This window comes from Sitophilus oryzae, unplaced genomic scaffold (genome assembly GCF_002938485.1).
Source record: "Sitophilus oryzae breed Bouriz unplaced genomic scaffold, Soryzae_2.0 scaffold_1067_pilon_pilon, whole genome shotgun sequence".
In the NCBI taxonomy this organism is placed as follows: Eukaryota; Metazoa; Arthropoda; class Insecta; order Coleoptera; family Curculionidae; genus Sitophilus; species Sitophilus oryzae.
The window spans coordinates 1515054-1542920 of record NW_022145690.1 but is presented as its reverse complement, the minus strand read 5'-3'; the positions used below and the strand labels follow the sequence as shown (position 1 = coordinate 1542920).

At 33.1% G+C, this 27867-nt stretch overlaps 1 protein-coding gene across 2 annotated transcripts in view; it reads right to left on the bottom strand.

Moving 5' to 3' along the window:
• Nucleotides 1-27867, bottom strand: part of LOC115879637 (innexin inx7) — a 57098-nt gene that overhangs the window by 16080 nt on the left and 13151 nt on the right. Inside the window, exon 1 of one of the 2 annotated variants that reach the window (XM_030896541.1) lies at nt 7236-7496. The exons of the other annotated variant lie outside the window; for it this stretch is intronic. The gene's annotated coding sequence lies outside the window, so the exon portion shown is untranslated. Of the gene's footprint in view, nt 1-7235; nt 7497-27867 lie in introns of those variants that run through there. 2 annotated transcript variants of the gene reach the window in all.

Genomic DNA, 27867 nt, shown 5'->3' with positions numbered 1-27867 from the left:
TTTGTCACCGCGCATCCCAGACGCGCATAGCGTTTGGCGGTCACAAAAGGAAGTTTTCAACTTTGCAAGTTAAACATTTGACAGGATTAATTAGATTGTCAGTAGCTTTTTCTATTTCTTAGCTCTAGAAGGAGATAACTAAAATCTGTTGATAATCGGGGCAAATCGGAGTAATAAATTGTTTTTGACTGAATGTGCCTGTTCTTTTAGCTTGTCAGAAGAGAAGATTATTGTCATTATTGATTATTTCAGATTCCACAATTATTCAGCATTTTGTAATTTTTGTTTTGTGGTTGAGACCCAGACAAAACGTTTCCTTTAAAGGTAAGTTTTATCTCGGTAATTATTTTAACATACCTAATAGTAATAGTGAGTGGACATAATAATCGTACATCGCTAATTTAATTTTTTTAATTTAAAACATCACGTTCTTTTCTGATACCTAGGTATTATAAATTATTTTATTTATTTATATAATTATTTATATAAATTATTTTCTTCAACTGCTAGGTTCTTGTTATAGAATAAAGACCATCAAAAACATTGAATACCTACGGAATACCTACGTGCTTCCCTGTTCACTCCCAACCAAGTTAGATAAAAAAGAGACTGAAGATTGCAGCCTCGAGTTGGAGTATGATGGCAAGGAGTCTGGAGTTAAATAAATTATTATGTTCCTACACAGTATTTTATTTATAGGTTTTAATGCTTTAAAGTCTAATAATACATTTTCGTTGTCAAGAAAATAATCTAAAAAAACTACGAAGATTTCTTAGTATAAACTTGAAAGATTAAGATTCGGTTCAAATATACAAATTTTAAATTTTTGGCGCCTGTATATAGGTATGAATGCAACCTACTATATCGATAATACGCTCATAGTTCGGGTTAGACGCCAAAGGCCGCGCCACTAACACAGTCTTCAAAAATTAACGTTGATCGGTCTCTCTCACCTTAGTTATTAGTGTTCTCTCTGTGAAATACCTATGGAAACCGACGTTATGTCACGATCCACGTTGGTTTTTGCAGTTCACAGCACAGCTTTTTAGTTTTTAATGCCACTTTTCCACAATTATCATGGGTTGGATTAAATAAAACTTGAATTAAACTCACAAGATTAAAAGCAATAATTACTTTGAAAATGGACGCTATAAACACTTTTCGGAATTTCTTCAATGGGAGCAGTTTAGATTTTGAAAAATTTTTGAAGATTCTGACTTTGTCAAGAGAAAATTATTTCTATTTTTGTTTGCGGTTGTTCTTAGCAACCACTATAGCAGCGCCAGATCGCGTATACAACGATCGCGACCCAAAATAATTTCGCGACCTAAAATTTTTACGGGCTTTCCAATCTAAACTTGTTTCATTTATCTATGGGTAACTGCTTTTGTCGCCTTTAGGGCGTTCGTAAATTACATGAGACGTTTTTGAGGATTTTTTGAACACCTACTCCCCTCGCCCGCTAGTGAGATGTCATGAGAGTTACTTCGATCCCCCCCCCCTTCTCTAATCTCACGTGAGATCTTTCAAAAATTGTATTTTGAGTATAAATGCGTTGGATTTATTTAAAAGCATAATTTGCTTTAAGGTGCGTTTACACATTGTCAAGCAAATTCATCAAGTTACTTGAATTCAATTCGCATGAATACAGTATGCGACCGTCTGAACTCGACAAATCATGTCAATTGATCAAGTGAGTTGATTCAAGTTTCAGATGACAATTGTTTAACTTTTGACGTTCAAGTGGTGTTTATAAAATGACGGCCAGTAGGTAGTCAGAACAAAATGCTGTGTAGCTTATTAATATTTACGAAAATATGAGGGTGTACAGGGTGGGTCAAATTCGACGCTTTTAAATGGAAACACCCTTTTCTATAGGAGATAGACAAAAACTAACATCGGTATCTGGAGCTCAATTTTTGTCAAAAACATGATGGTGAAAACCGTATATCGATATCTGTTACCGTTTCGGAGTTACGGGGTGTTTTTCAAAAATATGCATTTTTAACAAATCGCTGTAACTCTTTTGCTATGGAAAATTTTGTATTTTTATGAAAACATTTCCAAAGCACCTTTTTACGTAGAATTTAATGGTTTAAGTATAATTTTTTTAAAATTAATAATTTAAGGATTATCAACAGAAAATTTGATTTTTTATATGGGACACCCTATATATTTTTAATTTATTGAAAATAATTTAAAATTACCTTTCCAAAAATATAACACACTTTATATTTTGCTCGATTGCTCTTCGAGATATAGAGTGTATAAAAATTCGCTCGCTTTAAATAAATAGGCTTTGAACGGCACCGGCTAGGTAAAAATTCTAGCTATGAGCATCAATTAAAACGAAAATAATATTTGCTACGAGAGATGCAGAATTTTATAACAATTTAAAATATATTTAACCAACATCAACACATTTAAACTACATATATCTAATAACAATAAAAATAAATAGCAAACCAAGACATGAGATTTTGCTACAGGTGTTCCACATATCGACCGTCTTCTGTTATGGACAGACGGGGCAGTTTTTGAACATTTCTCGCGGAATTCATTAACTCAGTAGGGGTGAAAGATATCCTCTTATTACTGCTAAGTATTTCTAATTCTTGTCTAGATTATACGGAAGAATAAAGAACCTTTATTCTTCCGCAAATATATCCATAGGATTAGATCCATGGGCACTAAGTCAGGCGGCCTCGACGGCCAACGGCTGGGATCTTGGTCAGCTATTCAATTATACTTGAAATTGGCTGCAAAAATTTGCTGATAACTTCAGCGTTCAGACGCGCTGCGTCTTCTTGCTGGAAAAATATGTTTTCGAGTTCCATTAAGGGCATATCATCAATAAAGGGTCGAAAGCCTTCTAGTTAAAAGTGGCGAACTTTTAAAAATTCTGTATTTCGAAGAGGATTATAACAAAATATCAAGTGTGCTGTATTTTTGGAAAGGTAATTTTAAATTCTTTTCAGTTAACTAAAAATATAGAGGGTGTCCCAAATAAAAAATCAATTTTTCTGTTGATAACTCTTTAATTATAAATTTTAAAAAAATTATACTTAAACCATTAAATTCTACGTCAAAAGGTGCTTTGGAAATGTTTTCTTTTGAAAATGCATATTTTTGAAAAACACCCCTCCGAATCTGTAACTCCGAAACGGTAACAGATATCGATATGCGGTTTTCACCATCATGTTTTTGATGAAAATTGAGCTCCAGACACCGATATTAGTTTTCGTCTATCTCCAATAGAAAAGGGTGTTTCCATTTAAAAGCGTCGAATTTGACCCACCCTGTACACTGTCCGGCAATAGTTTGTCGGGCATTTGTAGTTCCTAGAATAAAAAACTTGGAAATTTAATTTAAGTATAAACCTAAAGTATGTACGAGGATGTATCTCAGGGAAAATATTTTAACTTCTATATGGTGGCTCAAAAAAGTGTGAATGGATCGGGATGATTTTTTTAAATGGAACACCCTGTATATTATCGTATTTTTACCTCCCGTTCAGACCACTTTATATAATTCTAAGATATGAGTAAATGTTTTTCGATAGTTTCAGAGATATTAATAAATAAGTAAGAAATATATATATTTCAGCCTTTCTTAAAAAAAATATTAAAAATACAAGATCTATCCTAAAATCAAAACGATATTAGGTCGACTTTAAATGATCTAAACTTATTTTGCTATAAATATCGCCATATTAAATCATACAGTCATACAGGATGTTTAAAATTCAACGCCAAAATTTCTAAAATGTAAAATAATTTTTCTTTTTTTTTAATGAAGCCCTGCATATTATTTCTTTATTAGATGGAGAATTAAAAAATGAACATTTTTTGTATTTAAAGTATTTCAAAATTTTAATTTATTTTTTAATGGTTTTGCAGATACACACACTATTATTTCATATGGCTCTTTCAATGGTAAAATACGAGAGAAAAATTTTTGGGCGGCTTTGATCAAAATTTACTGTGGAAAATGCCATATGAAATATAAAACCGCAAATATCTGCGAAACCATTAAACATTTTGAAATACTCTAAATACAAAAAAAGGTTCATTTCTTCATTCTCCATCTATCGAAAAAATAATATACAGGGTGTTCCATTTAAAAAAAAAGAAAAAAATTATTTTATATTTTAGAAAGTTTTTACTATTACCATATTTACCGCAAGGAAAGTACAGACAAACTAAACTAAATACCTAATATAGTTTTGATTTCAGGACAGTTCTTGTAATTTTAATATTTGTTTTAAGAAAGGCTGAAAACTATATTTTTTTATATACATATATTAATATAAAAGAGAAAGAAATAGTGAGGAAAATGTATAAAAAAGAAGAAAAAAGATTAAACGGCTCCGCCCTCAACAACTCGTAACCGTATACACCAGTGTACACCAGTACAGACACGCACACCCACACACTCACACAACCACACCTACACTAGTGCACACTGATGTAACTGCCTTCAGGCTTCATCAGTACGGTAAGGATTCAGGAAGCGAAGAGACCGATCCCAAATCACAAAAATTCAGGAAGCAAACGATGCAACGAGGCACCGTGTGCAACCCAGGAGATGGAAAAAAAACTTGATGAAGAAACGAAAATAAATGATGGAAAAAAAGGAGCAAACGGGAGCCTAAAGCCCCAATTTGCAGCCAAGAACCAGAGTCGCCCAGGATTGTGGGCTTCGTCCAGAACAGCCGCGGAGGTAGCCAACAGCAACCCGCCGCAATACCCGTATCCGTGTTACCAATATGAAGGAGAAAGAAATAGTGAGGGAAATGTATAAAAAAGAAGAAAAAAGATTAAACGGCTCAGCCCTCAACAACTCATAACCGTATACACCAGTGTACACCAGTGCAGACACGCACACCCTGGATTTTTGTGATTTGGGATCGGTCTCCTCGCTTCCTGAATCCTTACCGTACTGATGAAGCCTGAAGGCAGTTACATCAGTGTGCACTAGTGTAGGCAGGTGGATGACACTTCTTATGGGAGAACTGGCAATGGTTGAAAACGTGATTACAAGCGATTTTCTAGGAATCTTCCTTACCGATAAATTATTGACAAGAGTGACAGATAAAACCTTGACGTTCTTTCAGTATTCCAGTTCATCTCTTTTTCTTTCTAAAGTGTGCGTCGAAAGGAGACAAAAACAATTTTTGGTGGCCCATAATTTGTTATTCGAACACCACTTTTCTCCTTGTCGGGTCGTTGACGTTGACTTGTTGACTTGTCGCCATTTTATTTCTTTTGTTTACAGGCTGCATTTTGCTTTGCAAATTTAATACATAAATTATTTAGGCAAATATTAGTTTTTAATAAAACTCCTCGGACTAACGTGTAGGTAAGTGTTGATAATTTTTTTTTTCATCTTAACATGCTCATTGTCGTTCTCCTGATTTTAGGTGACAGAAAAGGATCATCAAATCAAATTGAATTTTATATTTTCCTTCCTATTTATCCTTCCTAAATATCAACGAGATGAGCCATCGGAAGAAAGGGACCATAGTATAAAACAGAAAGGTGATCTTTTTCTTTCCACTTCGGATATTGAAATTATTATATACTGTAGTCGTGTTCGGCCATTATGAGATATCTGAGAAATATAAACAAAGAACAACAGATATAAAGCATCCCAGAGGAAAAAGAGAGGCAATACCTGTATGTACTCTCTCTGATATTTGTGAAAGTTACAGCAATAGTATTATTGTAAATGTCATCTTTGATCAACCTTTTCTAATTTCGAGCAAAATATGACACTTTCAACAATACCCTGACAGATATGATGATACAGGTTTTTCCTCTCTTTTTCCCCTGGAATACTTTTAATTTATTATTCTTTGTTTATCTAGATTTCTCAGAGCATATGAACGAACTCAGCTTGTATGTTTGAAATAATCGTCCAGTTGGTTTAAAAATGATGATGATCGAAGACATTTCCATATAATTTTACTTTCAAAATTATGATAAAACTTTTCTATTTCTAAGCCATCTATGACGCCATTTTTCAGTTTTGTTATAATTAATTTTGTCTCTTGATCTACTTGTGGTTATTCTTTTAATTTTATTAATTTACTGTGGTGAAATTAATTTCTGTTGTATATTTGATATTGATATTAAACATATTTTTTAAAAAAATGGTGTATTTTTTGTGTTTTTGTGTATGTCATCTTAAAAATAAATGAAGAAATAAATTTTTTTATTTTTAAAACTTCCCGCCATGCGTGACAATTTAGTCCGTAGTTCCTACAAGCGAAATTGGGGGCGCTAGTAGCAGTAGACTTGTCAACAGTGTCAAATTTAAACGTCAATTTCACTTTCCAATATTTAGCAAGGCGCTCGCACTTCTTCTTGTGTATGTGTTTTGTGAGTGTAGGTGTGGTTGTGTGGGTGTGCGTGTCTGCACTGGTGTATGCGGTTACGAGTTGTTGAGGGCTGAGCCGTTTAATCTTTTTCTTCTTTTTATTATATATATATATATATATATATATATATATATATATATATATATATATATATATATATATATATATATATATATATATATATATATATATATATATATATATATATATTATTATTTATTAATATCTCTGAAACTATCTAAATATATTTACTCATATCTTAGGATTATGTAAAGTGCTCTGAAAGGAAACCAAAAACGCTATAATATACAGGGTGTAACATTTAAAAAAATCATCCCGATCCACTCACACTTTTTTGAGCCATCCTATAAAAGTTAAAATATTTTTCTGAAATATATCCTAGAACATACTTTAGATTTGCACTTAAACAAAATTCCCAAGTTTTTTATTCTAGGAGCTACAGAAGCCGTTATGACAACGTTAGTGTTAAAATACATTTAATTCTACAAAATTATCTATGAAATTACCTATATTTAAATTTGAAAATAATTATACTATCGCCCACATATTTTATTTTATATTAAAAAAGATTTGAGTGGTAATTTCAAGTGAGCAAGAAAACTGATATGGTGATTTTTAAGACAGTAGGTCACTCTGTATGTCCTACATCTTTTTAGGGCATTAACAAAGTGTAAATAAAATAAAATCACTATCTTTATAGTATTTTTTCCGAAATCTAGAAAAATAACATAAAACTATATCAGATCAATTTACAGCCATCAATAAACCTATTTAAAATTTATCTGTTAAGATCAAAATTTATTAACGTATAAAATCGAATCTCTTTACTTACGTTTATTTCAGACTAATATATACCTCAACAATCACATAAAAAACACTGGAAATACCCCTGATATATGTCTAAAAATTCGCGACTTTTGCCTTACTAACATACGTGAAAAATATGTCTTAAAATACGTGGATATGTGGCCTTAATATTAATAACCTGCGTTTGACCCGTGTTCATTAATTGAACCACTTAAATTAATTTAGTTCATTTGTCTAGAAATGACAGTTGCGCACATACTTATTACATTGTGATGTTATCTGTACTATATCGCCATGCCTACAGCCAAGATAAGATATTTGTATATTAAAGGATCTCATGTATGTTAAACCTTACAACAACTTCTAATTGATTCGGAAAATTATCGATATGCTAACATAGTTTACGGAATTTTACTTGTTTTACAGAAATTTCCAACATAAATGCATACAGCAATATACAGGGTGGCCCAGAGGCGGATATAGAGGGGGGTATGGGGCCCAGGCCCCCCCTAAAATCTATAAATTGGGTTAAATATTAGGCTTTTGTGTTAAAAATGGCGCCTTATTAAGTATATTCTACATTACTTTTTATTTGTGCCCCCCTAAAATAAATTTCTGTATCCGCCCCTGGGGTGGCCCAGTTTTCCAAAAGAAATAATAATAATAATAAATAACGCTTTACTGTGCAAGAAGTCAAAATAGCTTCATCGACAAAGCATTTACAAAACAAACCAAAGCACAAAAAATATGCAAATAATAAACAATATACAATACAAATCATACAATTCACAAAAAAATAAAGTGATTAAAATTACAAATAGAACATACATTGTTCGAACATTGCAGGACATTGCAGAACACAAAAAAAGGCGTATCAATAAAAGTTTACAATAGGAAAATTGTAAATGGATATAATTTTAAGAGTTATAAAATATTAAATACTCGACTTTTGACCAATGTGTGAGATGATCAAAATTTTAAAATTCAAAATTGTTCATGATTAAACATCAACAAAAAAGTCGTTTACCGCATATAGGGCTCTCCCCAGTAAGTATGATTTCAGAGCTTTGCGAAATGCGGGAAAGAATGAAAGCGACTTGATATTCAATTCAAATGCAGATGATTGTACTTTTTTTTGGCATGGTTCAGTATTGAGCCTTTAACTAGTTCCGAGCTCGGGGTTGGCAGATAAAGATCGTGCTCCGCATTCCTAAATGGATAGTTGTGAGATGGCCCTTCGGGAATAGCAGATATGTGCTTGCGGATTAAGCAAACGGATTCAAAAATGAATAAAGAAGGAAGAGTCAGTATTTTGAAATTTTTAAAGAAATTCTGGCAGTGAGTTGTACTGTTCAGTCCCAATAAATATCGAACTGCTCTCTTTTGAAGATTGAAAATACGATCAAAGAACAACGATCTCTCATTCCTCCGCATTCCGAAGTAGATAGTTGTGAGATGGCCCTTCGGGAATAGCAGATATGTGCTTGCGGATTAAGCAAACAGATTTCTGGCAGTGAGCTCTATTTTGAAGTTTGAAAATACGATTAAAGATCAAAGATCTATGTCAAGTTTCCTAATTGAGATTTTCACTCATATCTTTTGTACAAAATATGCGTGAAGTTAAAAAATCAATCGAAATCGAAAGCCTCTTCAAAATTGCATTGATCAGCAACTCTAGGTACAACTGGAGCAAGGAACAACACATTGAAAGCTGTGCTAGAAGTAATTCTGGACTTGCAATCAATCGACTGGCTCGTGAAAGATCTGGCCGCTAAGCGTGCCCTAAGATTAAAAGAATCCAATCAGTGGAACCAGATCAACTACGGTCACTCGAGGATATTGCCAGTGATAGGGAAAATCATGGAAAACACGCATCCACATAGACCAGAAAACGGACTATACGCTCACCAAACATGATTTTGCAAAAAAGATAATGAGTCGCATCCCGATAAAAGAATAGAAGCTATCTAATAAAAAACACTCAAGAGAGCCTACACAGATGATTCCGTGACTTCAGGAGGTACAGGTATCACAGCATCTTCACAGAGGAACTGCTGTCAGATGGCAGTAATGTTCTACAAGCAAAGTTTTACGCTATAAAGGAAGCGGCCAGTTGTATACGAGAGAAAATATCTGATAGACCAATAAGAGATATCGTGATGTACCCTGACAGCTTGGGCTCTTTAAGAAGAATCATCATGCAATCAGTGAGATCGAAAACTGTGATGTACTGCCGTGGTGGGCAACCAGGAAGACTCACCACTTGTGACCATTAACACACTGAAAGAAGCTCTAGGAACTACCATCAAGACCAATCAGCAAGAGTCGTAGATAGCAAAAAGACAAAACAACTACTAGAACACGAATTTAGTACGCATAATTATAGGTGTCGTCACTGGAAACTGCCCTGGTGAAATGAAAGATTTCCAACGACTACTGCAGAGGATGCGGAGAGGAAGAAGAAACTATAAAGCACCTGCTGTGACAATGTCCGACACTGGAAAACCAATGCTTTAAAACTTTCGGGCACGGTTTTTTTGGAGGAACTAAAGGAAGCAGCAGAAGCTAACATCAGCAACGTCAGGAAATTTGCAAAGAGCTGGAAATACTTTAACGCAAAGAAAGAATGAGAAAAAGGCTTGGTATACAATACTACAGGAGGTATCGCAATGGGCCCAAGGCCTCCGAGTGAGGGATCAAACAAGATCCCAAACGCCAGGAACCTAACCTAAAAAATCGATTAAAGCCGAGCTCAAACCACTCATGTACTTGTCAAATATTTAATATTGGCATATAGGTACTTGATATGTTGTGTATATGGTTTACTTGTACAATTATTTGTCACTCGTCGCGTTCAGCCGTGCTCAGACTACTCGTGTACTTGGCAAACATTTGTATTGCCATGTTGTGTGAGTGGTTCCAATTATTCGTCACTCGTTGCGTTGCCATTTACTGTCGGACTTAGAGGTAAACAGAACGAAGATTGAACGAATCGTTTATTTGGACGAATATTAAAACTTAATCGTGAGGTTCGATTCACAATGGTGCGTGAAAAATGATAAAGGATCACATATCTATCCAGTGTACTTTACAATAACTGAAAAAGAAAAAAGTACTGTTACTTGCCAAGCATTTTAAATAATACTCGTGCTCGCGTATACTTATTGGACACGTCATATGAGCGCCAAGCTTGCCATAGCTATTTACAAAGTTGGTATACTTGCCAAGTACGCAAATATTGGTGTTCTTGCCAAGTACGCAAATATTGGTGTACTTGCCCAGTACACAAGTAGTCTGAGCCCGGCTTAATATCGATTATAGATTGTATGATTATAGCGCATAGTGAGTATGGGGCTTTATCAAAGACAATGTTCTTTCTATATCTGTGGGCTTTATAGATAGTACAAATTTAAAGAAAGTAAAAAACCTTTCAGTTTATCTTTGTGTAAATCTCGTTCTATAAATCTCATCAAATAGATATTGTTCTTATCTATATTTATATCCTGTTTCTCAAGAGTGCCGCAAATCTTACATTTCCGAAAATTGTTTCTTTCTTCCTACAAAAATATTCTTTGTGTTCATTAATTCAAACATTACTTACCTAAATAGATTTCAATCAAATCAGTACGTATGTTGCCGTTGCAACCTATTTCAAAAACCAATATTTGCTTTTTCTATACAAATGTTTTCTTCTTTGTTTTCAGTTGTTATTGTTCTCTATTGAAACATAGAATTGAGCAACAAGTTTGATAACATACTTTTGATTCGTAACGTTTTTTATTGTACGTGATATCCCGCATACACCGTTATTTTAATAGGAATAATGTAATATAAGAAAAAAAAAGAAAAACATTTTTTTTTTCAATTATGACAAAAAATATGGCATGGCTGAAAGCTCTGAAAATCAACAAACTATTCTTTATCTATCAGTTCTTTTGGGATGACTTTTCCAGTGACCAAATTTGAATTTTTATTTACCGTTTTTCTTATATTAGCTTGCAACATCAAATTTCAATCACTCTGTACAGTGTTCTGTTTTAGTTACAATTAAGCTGTATCTAGCTTATTAGTAAAAATGGCATACGATCAAAAAACAAACCGGCATCAGAGAAGGCTGGGAAACGACAATCGATGATACTTTTGGCGAGGTCAAGCCCTTCACGTCGTTCACTTGGCCCGTACTATTCTTTACTTTTTAATGGAGTTTACTGCCAGTTGGCCTTAAGAAGATATCTTGCGGTAGAAGTGATTTTTAAATGGTGTAGTTTAAAATTCGTGAAAAGAAAATTTTGGATATAGATTTGTGTGCCAGGTAACATTATACCGGGTGTTACATCGTCGGACGGGACATAAGAAATCCCATGTAAATTGTAATGGGGTCAATTATTGGCTTCCCTAATTATTTTAGAGAATAATAATTCTATTTAGGTTTATTGAAGAGCACTAAAACCCACATTCAAAAGAATAACTTTAGACATTTTTGATTAGCTCGTTTACGAGTTATCGCCGATTTCTTTTTAAATATTTCTCCTTTCTTATGGCCCTGTATTTACTTATGAGCAACAGTCAAGGTAAAAGACAACTGTCAAATAAAGTTGTCATTTCAGAAATGTACCTATTTAGTGCTTTATTATTATTGAAAACTCATTCCAACATGGGAAATCTTAAAGATGTATTTATAAATACAAATTAATATGAATTAAAGTAAAATAAAGTAATCAATTACAAGGTTAATTATAGTATTATTACAATATTCAATAACTTATTAATTTAGGTAATATTAAATTGTTAGAACTTTAGGATTTAAGAAGATGTTCAAATATTCCTCCATCAACTGCTAGACAATAACCCATAAAATTATCTTCTTACATTCGCTAGTTGGTAAACTGAAATTCTATTGCATTCGGCAGAAATAGAATTTTTTAACTCGTCTAGATTTGGGTATTTTTTATCCTTGTATATCCTGTTTTTTAAATGGCCCCAGAGAAAGAAATGATTTGGCGAAATATCAGGAGACCTTGCTGGCCAATTTACTGTATGATTTAAGCCAATAACGTTTCCGTTAAAACTATTGTCTAAATATTCCCGAACAGCCAGATGTGCCGGGCAGCCATCCATTTGGTACCAAACTTCCTGATTTTCCCTAGCGGCATCATGTAAAGCTGAAAATGATTTTCGAGTAGTTCCAAATAATATTCTGCATTTAAATTTCGCGTAAGAAATAATCGCCAGATAATATTGTGTCCGACTATCCCTGCCCAAACATTTACTTTCTTTGGTTTTCTTTGTTCCAATATCGATAATTTTGAACATTGGGTTATATTTAAGGTAAACGTGCATTCGTCAGTGAAACATATGTTTTTTTAAAAATTTCCTATCCGAGTTTGCTCTTTCCATCATATCAAAACAAAACGCCTGCCGCCGTATTTCGTCCCCATCTCGTAGCTCTTGGTGCTTTTCATATTTGAAGGAATAGTATTTATGTCGTTTCAAAATTCGAAACGCTGTAGTGTGAACTATTCCTATTTCATCCTCAAGTTTCCTTGTGCTGATCTTTCCATCGTTCTCTTCCACGCACAATAAAACTTCCAAGTCGGTATCATTTCTTGCATCTTCTCTATGTTCCTGCCTTGCTTCACATCTGCAGTTATTTATTAGGGTGCCTTTGGTCTCAAATCTCTGGATATTCCTTGCGATTGTAGATTTTCCAAATATCGGTCTATTCAGATACAGAGCAGCAAACATGTCCGACACCTTCTGATAACTATTTCCTTGATAATACCATTTAATCATCAATACTTTTTCTTCGGTAGTGTAATTCATGGCTAATATTTTCGATGTATGTATGAGTTTTTAATACTAATAATAATAAAGCACTAAATAGATAAATTTCTGAAATGACAACTTCATTTGACAGTTATCTTTTACCTTGACTGGTGCTCATAAGTAAATACAGGGATATAAGAAAGGAGAAATATTTAAAAAGAAATCGGGCGATAACTCGTAAACGGGCTAATCAAAAATATCTAAATTTATTCTTTTGAATGTGGGTTTTAGTGCTCTTCAATAAACCTAAATAGAATTATTCTCTAAAATAATTAGGGAAGCCAATAATTGACCCCATTAAAATTTACATGGGATTTGCTATGTCCCGCTCGACGATGCAACAACCGGTATATCCTTTCTTAATCTTTCTATAATTAGTGTCAATTTTTAGTAAATGACGACTAGAGATTGACATCCCCAAAATTATCAACGACTGTCATTTCCCAGCCGTCTTTGACACCGTTTTTTTATCATAAGGTATAAAATACACCGCACAGTTTTGACTTCTTCTTTATACAAGCGATTCAGCAAATTCCGCACAAAAAAGAAGCACAATTTCAGTGACACAATCAATCATCATGCGGTTAAACTGTGCGTTTTTCACAACTATTTTTTGTGAAACCAATGATATCTGAAATAAAATTATCATGACGTCATTATTTTCCATGATACATGTGATTTTGAATATGTTGCAATTCCAGAACCTCAGTTGTCTGACATCTCTTCAAAAAGGTATGCTTGAGAGGCACCCGGTCTCAAAAGTGGCTTACCTTTTTTATTTCTTTCGGGTAAAAAAACTAGATTTCGTATGTTAGTATATGACATAAATTAGGATTGATTGATGTATTCAATTGTTTTCGGTTACTTTCGGTTTTATCGGGAATGACCACAACTTCTGATTTTAAATGGCAACCTTGTTAATTTTTTTACTTTATTCGATACAAATAACACTCTGAATCTCGCTCTGAATAGAATGACATATCATATGTCAACTTTTGACATTTTCGCATATGGTCTATTTGAAATTGTAACATATGCGGTTTATAACGACAATTTGACACGAAATACCAAGTGTGTGGTACCAAATTATTCGTAAAAAAATGCTTTTTTCAAATATGCTAATGAGCCATCCTGGTTCCATTTGAAAAAAATTGAGATATGATTAATAATACGATTTGGGCATATTTTAACCGGCCAGGACAAGACACTAAAAACATTAGACGATCAAACCTATTTTTCCAAGGCACCCTGATTAAAAAATAATGTTTTTAACACAGCCATGGCACTCTAAACTGAAATTTAAAATACACGTTTTAAGCGTGAATGTCAAAAGTTGACATATGATATGTCATTTTATTCAGAGTGTCATTTTCTATCTAATAAAGTAAAATATGCCGAGGGTGCCACTTAAAAATCAAAAGTTGTAGTCATTTCCGGTGAAACAGGAAGTGGCCAAAAACAAATTGAATACGTCAATCAATCTTAATTTATGTTATATGCTAGTAAACCAAATCTCGTTTTTTATCTGAAAAAATAAAAAAGATATCTATAGGGGTAAGCCACTTTTGAAACGCACTCGGTAAACGGATTCTTATAGAAATTTTCATGCGAAATTCCCCAGTCGAATTTGACGCCGTTTTTTTTTCGATCATACCGATAAACCAATAAAAAATGTTTACCAAGTACACGAGTCGTCTGAGGCTTAATAAAGAATCTATTGAATGAAACCAAATAATCGCCCAAATTCTGTGCTACAAAATAAGTTAGTGTAAATGCCCTTTTATCACAGAAATAGGATTAACAAAGTATATATTTCGAAAAGGACTTATCTATTTACTTAACCGAATAAATAAAAATATTATAATATTATAAGTCAATAAATAAATTTAAGAAACCAGGTATACCCGTTTTATAGATTATTCTTCAAATAGTCTATGGAATTTGTGATATATTTTGTTGCTTTAAATAAAAAAAAAATACATATATGTACATATAGATACCTATATTTGATATCAATTAAACTTTGGGTTACGTAATCGGGAGCGCGATTTTTAAATTCATTGTTGCCAATCATGGACATATTCGGCGCCGGGCTGACTAAGTGGAATTTAAATTTAGCGCTGGGTATTCAGGTGGTAGCTCTGCTATAAAAAATCGGTAAAAAAACTTTTAAGTTAAACGGTTTTATCTTATGTGCACTGAAAACTAGAAAATAATAATAACAATTAGGTATTTTGAACTTCTAGTTCAGAAATATTTTAGTACTAGGCAGAATAGCTTTTAGGCATATTAGACTAAAATAAAAACGTGGGGCCCATTAACTATTGCTGTAATACTTTCTTCTATACTAGGTAGGGTTCTATACTATACTCTAAGTGTGGATTGCATCGACTTACTATAATCGTAACTGGAGATTTTGACAATCAATAACCAGCCGTGGCGGCTTCACCAGCGAACGCCGATCTCATGATCTACCAAAGTATAAAGATATGCTTTGCCATAGGTAGGATTTCAGAGGGTCCCCACGTTTTTATTTAAGTCTAATATGCCTAAAAGCTATTCTGCCTAGTACTAAAATATTTCTGAACTAGAAGTTCAAAATACCTAATTGTTATTATTATTTTCTAGTTTTCAGTGCACATAAGATAAAACCGTTTAACGTTAAGTTTTTTTACCGATTTTTTATTTTCTAGTTTTTAGTATTTAACGGAAATGCCTACCGAATATTCCTCATTCTATTTAATACATTTAGTGCATCATTATTACATCGTTTTTTACCTGATAATTTATTACAATCTGACGCTCAGGTGTTTCTGACGCTAACAACTCTCTCTGTCTGTCGCGTTCTGATGCTAGGCTAGACTCATGACGCTCAGGTGTTTCTGACGCTAACAACTCTCTTTGTCTCTCTCGTTGTGATGCCAGCCTAGACTCATGACGCTTAGGTGTTTCTGCCGCTAACAACTCTCTCTGTCTGTCACGTTGTGATGCTAGCCTGAACTCATGACGCTCAGGTGTTTCTGACTCTACCAGCTGCCTTTGTCTCTCACGTTGTGCTATTAACCTGGCATCATGTTGCTCAGGTGTTTCTGTTGCTAACCGTTCTCTTCGTTTCTGTAGTCGACTATAGGTTTCATTTTCACTTTCTTTTGCACGTTTCGTTCTATACTTTTCTTTCGCCTTTTCGAGCCTTCTTTTTCGTTGTGTAGCAGTTTCGTTTTTATTTTTGTTTGTTTTTTTTTCTGTTCCAATTCTAAAATTCTAACGGTCGACCCCCCCAGAGGTCCAGTAGAGGGGCAAGGCTATAATATACAACAAGAGGCCCCAATCTTGAGGGGAAAACGCTTGCGACATTACATTTTTAGCCACCCTAATGCCATACAGTCCTCACCACGTTTTAACCTATTACCTTAACTTGGGTGGTAAAGCTACCGCTAACTACGTAGGTACATCTAATCACCTATTTTTTTTTATCTGTCCTTCTAACGTCACACAATCTTGGACACAACTGTTCTGGACACGACTACTCATGCCCTCACCTAATACGCCATTTTGTAACGGTCCATCTTGGATTTTAAATTTTGTCATAATCACAGTATTCTACTAGTATAGCCCTTTCATTTGATACCCATATTGAGGGGGTTGTGGAAAAATATGAAATCCGCCATTTTGTACCGGCGGCCATCTTAGATTTACAATGTTATTGATATTATTATATTGTATTGTCATCGGAACTAAAGGTGTGTACCAAATTTCAGATCAATCTGACAACAGGAAGGTACTTAAATTTCAATTTCTAATCTTGACCCAAATAAATAAACAAATAAATAAATACCGTACGGGTCGAGCTAAATAAAACCGTTTAAAAATGTTAAGTTGCCATATTTATTTATTTATTTTCTGACGTAGTCATTCGTTTTTACCCTTTAGTTTTGTATTGCGAGTTTTTGGAATAAATAAATAGTTTTGTGATATTTTAGGCTTAAAAATGTTTACTAGCAGACCTTGCAGTCGAACATTGTTCTTTTTGGAACCTCTTTTAGTGCGAAGTGGACAAGACAGCTTAATAGCCGTAATCATCGCAACTTTATTAGAATATTTTGAACGGGAAAGCGGTAGTAATGGCCGTTGAGGCCCCTTAAGTGCTGTTAAGAAGGTGAGTTTTGTTGATGTAAATAATAACTGTTTATATATTTATAATAAATTTATTTTTGTTTCCTAAAATATTTTGATTAAAAGAAAATACGTAAAAGTAGGCAACGCTGTGCTGGTCAAGCTTAATCACGTGACTAAAAGTTTATTTGATATGAACTATACAAATTTAATTTCTGTAAAGAAATACCTTTTTTGCTCAAAAATTAACTAAGAGAGTTCTTTAATAAATAGAACATATTTTAATTTAATAAAATATTATTTAAATTAGTTATAATGTTCGTTATACTTTCAAGACTTTCGAAAATATCAGTTTTTTTTTCAGAGATTTATAAGACTCCTATTTTTACATCAAATCCAACTTGTTGCATAATATGTAAAAACTTGTATTTAAATTTCTGCAATAACAATTATTATTGTACGACATATATGTCAAAATGAGTTTTTTGTTTCTGGATATGCTGAAGAAATTCCGCAAAGTATACTTTTTTCAATAATTCAATAATCAGAAATGTTCCTATTTGTTGCGAGCTTTTTTGGCACACCCTGTATAAATAATAGGTATATTTTGCCCTACTTTAACCAATCGGTATAACAGGAATTGAACTTTATAAAGAACAAAAATATGATAAAACCCAATGTCTCAAAAGTCTCCGAATTAATGTTTCAAAATAACTTATCATTTTTCCTGAAAATGTCACGATGAGTAGAGTAAAATTATAAATAATACAAAATTCTAAATGAGTTTGTATTTTCTTTGTTAATTCAAGTTATAGTTATTTTGTATTGGGTAAGTGCATGAATAGAGTGTTTTTTGAATAGGGTCATGACAGTGTCATATATTTATTATTTATTATTTTTATCGATTCACTATAATGTTTCCTTAGAAACCCTAATTTTTTAGAAGAAACGCTATCAACAGTTTTTGTATTTAAATTTATAATTTTATTTTTATAATATTCGAATAAAAAATAGGTATATTCGAGGGTATATTATATACAGAGTAGGGTTTCCAAAAAACACGCGTCCATTAAAAACACGCAAAAGAAGCGGCAGGTCTCCAGTTTCTATCAAGCTGTCGATTAGTAACGAAAAAGCTCTTGGAATTCCCGGTCCGTTCAACAATCAATCCTTTGAGAAAGAGATAGGCGCGGTTAGCGTTGAAAAGACGAAGATGAAAGATATGCTCGGATCGATCATTAAACGGGCTGGATATTCGACGACAAACGCAAAAAACTATTTTTTACGCGTATAAAACTATGTGTTATCAGTAAAAAAAATATTTCTTTAATTTATTACTTTTTCAACATTTCAAACTACACTTTTTCAAACATGTCCTTCAAATCCTCCAATTTAATAGAATCTTCCTAAACAGCAGATGTTCTCTATAAAAATATTTTTAGATAATACCCTAAAATGCATACTATTTCATTTATTTTTATTGTATTATTAAATATTGAACCCGCCTATGACGGAGTCTCATCTTAGAAATCGCTAAAGATGCACAGAAAAACACACTGATTTGTTTTCATTTGCGTCTTTTGCGAGACACGCCGAACGCTACAAGTTTTTGGTTGGGCCATTCCTAATGCCGGGACCCCATTAGCCAACACGCCACGCCACGCGACGCCATGCTACCCCACGTCATGAAGATCTGTGCGTATGTTTTTCCACCTAATTACATGTATTGCGTACACACTAGGCAACACGCCACCCGACGTCAGACCGTCCCACGCCATATCACACGTGTGTCGTCTGTCCCAGATCTCATATGTACACTCTTTCCCACGTCACAACACGTGGGCCCACGTGTTGCGATGTTGGATAGCGTGGCGTGTGGTCTTAATAAAAGACGCTTCACGCAAAAAACGCAAAAGTCGCTTTCTGTGTAGCCGTGGACTAATTTAAAGAAGGTGCAGAAAGAGCAGAAGCAAGAAAAATAAGAGAACAAGATGAGTAAGAGAAACACCGAGGGAAATGGAAGTAAATGTAGATAGTGAAACCAATTTTTTGTGTAAAAAAAGAATGTAGTGAAAAAGTGAGTAGCTAATGCCGATATTATATATTATATGTGTCAAAACATCACACATGACGAAATGAGAATTCGTAGAATTATATTTTTGACAATTATACAAGAAATTATTATTAATATGTCAATATCGTCATTTTCAGATTAGTGACAATCAAACCATGAATAAATCCTAATGTTGACTTTCTTTCTCATAAACCGTAATAATTATTTACGCACACAAGAATGTATGTAAACCGTTAATAACCATGTTTATTGTTGTAATTTGTCTTTCGTATTTAGAACTGTCATGAGTTATAACTTATATAAACATCATTATTATACAAATCATGTGTTAATAATGCCATAAAAATGATATTCACATTGTAAACGTATATGTTTCTGAAAAAGATACGTAAATAACATCCGCATTTGGAGATTTCTATTTACTATGAGTAGTTAGTTACTTAAAAATGAAATTAGGTAGAACACTTTAAATTTAAATTTAGTTTTTGGTTTTACTCAGAACAAGGCGTATAGTATTTTCCAATTACCTAACGTATTTTAATAAAAATATTAATAGGACGGTCAATTATTTTGTTGCAAAATTTCTGTTACCAATCTATAGAAAATCTTATTCCAAAAAGAAGCTATCAAGTTAAAGAGCCTTATTGAAAACAGCAATTAAACTATAAGAAAATAGTGTATTGTTTTATTAGGAGTAAAAATTATACTTTTTTTGGCGACGCTGTATCTTTGACTATAGCGAGTCCGACATTACAGGCGAGGCACAAAAAGTCATTTTTACCCCGAATAGAACATGCTATTCTTTCTTCAAACGCCACAAATAAGTTTTTATACAATTTCACACGTTGCAAATAATATAAAAATATTTGAAAGTAATACCTTGTAATTAATTATATATCGAGAAACTATGGTTACGCTCGTTGAATTTGACGCTTGTCACACAAATATCAATTTAATAATATATTTTCGTTGTGTTTTCGTACTTTTATGCTTAGGCGTAAAAGTGCTTTAAACGGCCTACACACGTAACGATTTATCGTACTGCATCTGCGCGCAGTTATGATATAATTTTTATTTATTTTTGGTTTAATCAATATTATGGATTTAAAAAATAAGACGTTCTGGGAAGACTTTATTGATTTATATAGAGAAAATAGATGCCTATGGGATGAGAAATCAAAGGATTATGAAAAGAAATTCGTAAATTGAAGAAAAAATATTTCTTTCTCCAGCAACCACTTTTTACACCATTTTCGCTTTTTGATTTCTTTTTTTTTCATCATCTTCATTTATCAACAATACCGCAGCTACAAGCACGGCAGCTTTCTTCTTTGAAATTCTTGACATAACGGTAGCCCTTCTCGACGAAAAGTGAATAATCTGAACTGTGGCAGTACAATGTGTTGCATCGTGTGTACAAAAAATGGCTGTACTGCAAGCCGTACGATTTTCTTTACGATCTGCAGTTCAACGCGCAGTACGATAAATCGTTACGTGTGTAGGCCGTTTTACTTTTATGCCTAGGCGTTAAAATGATTTTTTATATTGTCAATAACGTCGCAAAAATTAATACTTTTCTAACGTTTGCAAAAAAGATTATTTTTTAGAATGCTGTCATTTGAACAATTCAACCGATGGTATCTATAGGGGTTTTGCATTGAATATTGTTGAAGGAACAATAGTACGCCACCGACTTCTCTTAGAATAAAAATAATTTTCAAAATCTTTACTCATTTCTAAATAATTTTCATTTCCTGATTTTTTTTCGTTGGACGCATAGTTTTGGTTTGGTTTGAAAAAAAATGAAGTAAAGTCATTTTACTCCAGCGTCATATCGCCAAAAATCTGATGCAGTGACTGTTTTGGTCTGGAAATCTTTTCTGCATCGGCTGGATGGAAATTCAGAGACGCAACACAATTTTCCTTCACCAAAAAAATAATTTCTAAGCATGGAAGACATGTATGAAATTTCATAAAAATATCTATAAATTTTGAATATTTTAGCACCCTGTATCTCAAAAGTTAAGATGTATAATAAAATGTAAATATAATAAATATATAATATAACACAACGATATAATAAATAAAAAAGTTTGTTTATATTTTGCCTCTATATGTTGGGTCAAAATAATAAGTCTAATATATCTATAATCTTTTTTATACATGTATAATGTATACTATAGATAAAACTGTTAGTCGTAATTGTATAAATCATAAAATAGAAACAATGATAGTTCGTATAATAGTTTTCTTCAAATATTTATCGTTCTAATTAGAAAACCAGAAGCCACTACTGTAATATAGTAAAGGATTAAAACAATGATTTACAAAGGTTTTAGATAAATCTCAAACGAGCTACTGGTTTGTGACGAGACAACAAAACAAGGGAATTTTAAATTAAATAAGTTAATTCATAATTAAATAGCATTGTTCTTGATGTAGGTATTAAATTTTCTTAATATAAAGGTACTGATTAAATAAGTATGATTTTTTTTGTCATGTGTCATTCATACAACAGTAACTAATACCAACTTTTTATTTTAAATGCACTGCCCTGTATATTAAAGATTTATTAATTAATTAAAAATTAAAGTTTTTCTACTACTTCCAATATTGGACGCTCTGAAAACCCTGTAAAATTTTCTGATGAATGCATAAATTGAATAATATACAAGGCATGTTTCATTTAAAATAAGATATTAAGTATTGGCCACTGTTACAAGATACATCCTGTATAAAAAAATGTTGTTGAAAATAATTCGGAACTTACTTAATATACCGGCATATACGAGGATTTTCTTTTATATTTTGCATATAGAATCATAATAGACCTGCCAACATATATCAAATGTCAATATTAACTGTCATCTTTAGTTAAATTAACGCTAAAGTTTTGGACTGCTTCTTTTAAAGCTGTAGGTAGCTAAACTGAATTTTTGAAGTTGGCGAGTCAATCGAAAAATGGAATTATGCCGGGAAATCCGTTGTTCGACGATACGATGATACGATATTTATTTTATTGGTTGAAGTTAAAGACTTCGATTGGTTAGAAAATTATTACGTAGTTTATAAATTTATTGCATTTTCATTCCTCCGTTCATCGGATATACGATTTGCTTGTGATTGGTCTCATTTTATATTTTCATTTCCATAACGATTTTGCTGTTTTACTTATAGTCTAAGAGCCTAGCAATGTTTTCGAAAGAAAATTTTAAGAAAGCTGGTTCTTTAATATATCTTTTGCTATGCTCTCCTAAACAGAGTGCGGACCGTCTGGCTGCCGGTAGACGTTGCTTTCACTACTGCGCATCATATCTGTATTCAACATCTGTTCGCTACTGCGCATCACAAATTCGCCCTGTATTTCAGGAACTAAGGAGGCTAGCATATTTATTTTCAGAAAAAATAGCAAAGTAATGTGAAAATGGCATCATTATATCTCTATTCATAAACGAGAAATCCCATACAACACACAAAAATGGGATACCCTTTAGGTATGTGATGCGCAGTAGTCTACCGACAGCCAGACGGCCAGCTCTAGCAGCGCCAGACTGGACGCGTGTCCGTGCGTTTTTTATACGTGCGAGCTCTGGCGGAATTTACTCGCACGACTATTTTATTATAGTGGTTACATTAGATGCGCGTTTATGGTGTCCTGTGTGTCGAGTTTGACAAAACAAGCGCCACTACTTTGATGCTGTGTGAGAATATAATGTTAAAATAACTATACCCATGAAAAAAAGAAAATGTTGGGTAAATCATTTATATGCAAGAAGAGAAGAAAATAAATATGTAAAACATTTGGTGAATTAAGACAGCGACCGGCCAAATTTTTTGGATATTTTAGAATTTCTCCATCAACATTAATATATCCCAAATAAAATTAAACCTGGTATTCAAAAATATTCAAATTTTTCGGGAATATATTGGGATCAGAGAAAATAAAATCGAACGCTCGGACGTGCACGTATTAAAAAAGCAAACCAGTTTGTTTTCATCCGACCAACGGAAATGTACCGCCTTCGTAGATACCATTTGTTTGTTTTTTGCTGCGTGCACGTCCGTTCACGTATGACCAAAAAAAAATTAAACGCACGGACACGCATCCAATGTAACCACGGGCTTAGTCTTAACGACGATCCAAGAACAACCCAGGAAAACGTCGATGCTGTACGTAAACTGATCCAAGAAGATCGAAATGTCACATATCGTGAAATTCAAGCATCATTGAGCATTTCAAAGACCTCAATTCAACAAAATTGAACTTACATAAGTTTTTTTTTAAGTTTCTCAATAAAATTGAACTTACATAAAGAATTATCTGTCAAAAAAAATAGCAATTAGAGTCAATTAGTATCAAAAAAGTATTTAGGAGCTAACATCAATAGTCAGTGCGACCCGAAAAGAGAAATATTTTCAAGAATTGAGCAAGCGAGAAAAATCTTCGTGAGAATGAAATCATTTTTTACAAGACGAGACCTCAGTGCGCAACTCAGAACTCGAATGGCCAGATGCTACGTCTTCTCTGTGTTACTCTATGGATGTGAGACCTGGACACTGGATTCACAGACCGAAAAGAGAATAGAAGCCTTCGAAATGTATGTATACAGACGGATGCTGCAACTTCATGGGTACAAAGGATCACCAACGATGAAGTACTCCAGCGCATGCAGAAACAAAAAGAGATACTGAACACCATCAAGGAAAGTAAAATGCAATACCTGGGTCATGTGATGAGAGGTGGTAGATACGAAATACTGCGCCTCATAATAGAGGGCAAAGTGCAAGGGAAAAGATCAGTAGGGAGACGCCAGAACTCATGGCTAAAAGATTTGAGGAGATGGTTTGAACGCTCGTCTGTGGAAATCTTCCGGGCTGCAGTTTCCAGAGCCACAATTGCCATTTGGATCGCCAACCTTCGGCAGGAAAGGGCATGATAAGGAGAAATATCAATAAACGGTACACCGGTTTAACGCAGAAAACTCAAAAAATATATACAGTAGTGTCAGTGGTGGTTAATTCTGGATTTACTCTTATGAACCTGAAAATAAACGTCAAACGGTGGGTGTTCCGAGAACCAAAACCGACGAAAGTTATCCGCTCTCGAAGTGCTTCCAAAAATATGGTGGCAAGATTTGTCAAAAGCGGGTCATGTAGTAACAATACCTCTGCAAGGTCAAAGAACTGTTACTGCTGATTGGTAAGTATCTATTTGTTTGCCGGAAGTAATTGCTGAGTTTCGAAAAACTAACCTACAACACGACGAATGTCATTGTCTTGGTGGAGGACAATGCAAGTTTCGACACAGCTCGAAAAGCAATTGAATTTTCAAAGCAAGAAATCATCAAATTGTTGAACACTCCTCCATAGAATCCCGACCTAAGTCCTAAAGATTTTTTTCTTTTCCAAAAATTAAAAATGAACTGCGCGGTCAAAGGTTCCAGTTCTGAGCAGATGCCCAGTCAGCGCCTTCAAGAATACAATATTGAAGGTATCAGCAAGCGAGTGGAATAACTCCTTTCAGAATTATTGATCCAAAGGATGCAAAAATCCATTTCTCTTGTTGAAAAATACTTAGAAAAACAATAATGACTTAAAGTTATCTACTGTGTTTTTTTCTACCTCTATTATTACCTCTATACCGTTGTTTCGAGATAATATGCAAAAACTGTTTTAGCAAATAGGGCAACGGCCTAGTTACATTGAAACACCGGTTCCCATTAGAACACCGAAGTTAAGCGACTTAAGGCGATACTGGTGGATGGACGGGTGACCGGTTCGAAACTCTGTATCGTGCTGTTGTCCAAGGGAAAAGTGTAAAATCTATTGATACACACTGCTCATTCACGCCGGTTCGAGGACGGATGAGATCGGATATCTCGTGAGTAAGAGTTGATTTAGACACTTCCTAAGTCGGTAGGCCATTGACCATGATATGGCCGAGGACCGCGGTTCGGATTCCGCGTAAACCAAGTAGGCCCCGTCCAGATTAGCCCTGACAGCAAAAAGAAGACGTTAACTGAAATCTTTACTTTGTTTTAGCAAATGCTTGAAGCGATATTTTATAAAAAAAAACGTGTCCATTGAGTGGAGTCATTGTTTTGTATCCCGTTTTTCTAAAATTAAAAGTTAATATTTAATTTTTGAAGAGAAAAAACATAAAAATAATTCGGATAAGGCGGGTTTTATTGCAGTATGATACATATTGCGGTTTTTAGTAAGCAAGATATTTGCATCATAGCTTGATTTATTAGATATGCAATTATTATAATTAATAAGTCAATAATTCCTTAAAATCTATAATTCGTTAAAATATTATAATTCCTTAAAATTAAGTAAAGGATCTAAAATCAATAAAACGTCAGCAGTAATATTATGCTTGTGTAAAAAGCTTATGAAAAAATGGGGGATTTGTCACAATAATGAGAATAAAAAACAAATATAAGTGGATAAGACGGATTTTGCTGCAGCAACGTAATTTGTAGTGAATTTTATATAGGAATAGTGACTTTTACTGCAGTTTGGGACTATGTTTATGTAGATTTTAGGATCCCACTATTAATATATGTCATTAGGCAATTTTTTTTTCAAAATGGATAAGGCGGGTTTTGCAACTTGACGCCTCAATTTTTTTTAAATGATAGTTCTATTTACTACCAGCAGACGATTAATAAATAATACATGTATTTAACTATTTATTCAAATCTATCTCTAAACCTGCATTAAATGATAAAAGAACATAATTCTGAAAACCATAAAATTAGTTACGTCCTAGTTTTTTCAAAGAAAAATTCAACAATCCGTAAAATTTCAACACGACATTTTTTCTGATTTCACTGTTGATTTGGTAACAATCCCACTTGACCCGATTTTTCAAAACTATTATTATTTTAATATAATCTCTATAAAACTATTAAATAACGTGAAAAGTAAAGTCGCTATTTATTTTTTTCTCGTCTGCATTTATTGAAGCAGCTATTTAACTGTTAAAATATTTGTTTAAGGTGACTTTATCTTTAATTGTTCCTAATGCACGTATTTTCGAAATGCTTATCTCAACGAGATGCTTTTAAAATATTTAACAACAGTAATGAATTGTTATTGTTAGTTGACGTAACACACTTACAGGGGCTAATTGAAAAATCAGTGATTTGAAAGATTGCTATTTTTTCACTCCTACTAAAACATCTTGATACAAATCATTTAATCGTTCTCTAGGCAATGATTTTACTAAATCAGCAATTTCTTTTAACGGTAAAATATCACTCAAAAATCATTAGGTGGTTTTCATACAAATTTATACTGTTTTGAAAAAAACCCTATTAGGCCAGTAACCGAGGATAAAGATAGGGTATTACCTCCGAATTCTTGACACCCGAACCGAATGACGTAAAATTTTAACAGTAAATAGAGATATATGTAAGAAACAAAACTTACATAGTGCCACCCCTTCTCGGGGGTGAAAAATAAATGACCCATTTTAATTGCAATAATCAACAAAGGGATGAGTTCTAAGTAAAAAATGTTCTATAACATTTTTTCAGAAAATTAATATTTTCCGAGTTATTTAGGATTGAAAATGTTGATTTTTCATCTAAAAACTGCATATATGTTTCTGCCATTTTTTATAAATAACTCGAAAACCTTGCGTTTTATCGCAAAACTTATATAAAGCAAAAATGAAACTTTTGGAATAACGAATCGACTCATTTGTTGATTACCGTAGATGTAATAATAGCCGAGTTATCACTCTCGAAAACGACTCATTTTAGCCAACTCATTTTTCGAAATGTTGAATGAATGACCGTTTTAAAGTGCTTGAAAAGACTTTTAAATGTTTTGTTTGGTTTGGTTGTCGCGGAGTTATGATAAAAATAAAATGGTCACCTTATTTTTTCGAAAAAAAATAACAACAAAATCTATGACTAAAAGCATAAAAATAAAAACTATCAATTTGTAGGAAATTACACAAGCTACAAATTAACCTCTATAGTTGAACAGTCTTCAACTCTTCATTTTTACGAGATTTTTGGGTTTTAAGGGCTCAAAGAAGTAAAATTATATGAGGAATGTCATCGATGTTCATTTCACAGCCATCGCTGACGCCGTTTTTTTTCAATCATACGGAATTTCTATAAGAATCCGTTTTTGCCTTTTTGATAAATAAATCCTAAAATATCATATTTTTTAAGAAATACACTTAAGAAAATATCTCATCCTACTTATCTTTTTGATTTATTTTTAAAACTTATTCAATCTCCTGCAATTTTATTTAGAAAAAAATATTTGTAGACCATTTTAAATATGCCCAGATATAATAACAATATGACACTAATGTATCAGATTCATAAGTACCGAAAAATCCATAATTACATGTGAAATCAAAAAATCCTTCGATTCTGCACAAAAACAATATAAAAATGTCAAAAGATTATTATAATCCGTCTGTATAGCTGACAAAGAGGATTAAAATATCAATGAGATACAAATCTGGATATTTGCCTACTTATACTCTGATTGATGTTTGTCACTTAAATATAATTCACATTTTTTTATATTTTAGATCTCATCTCAATAATTCTACAAAGAAAATTTTTAATTTTATTTAGAGTAAAAAAATATTTTTTCCCATAGTCACAGACAA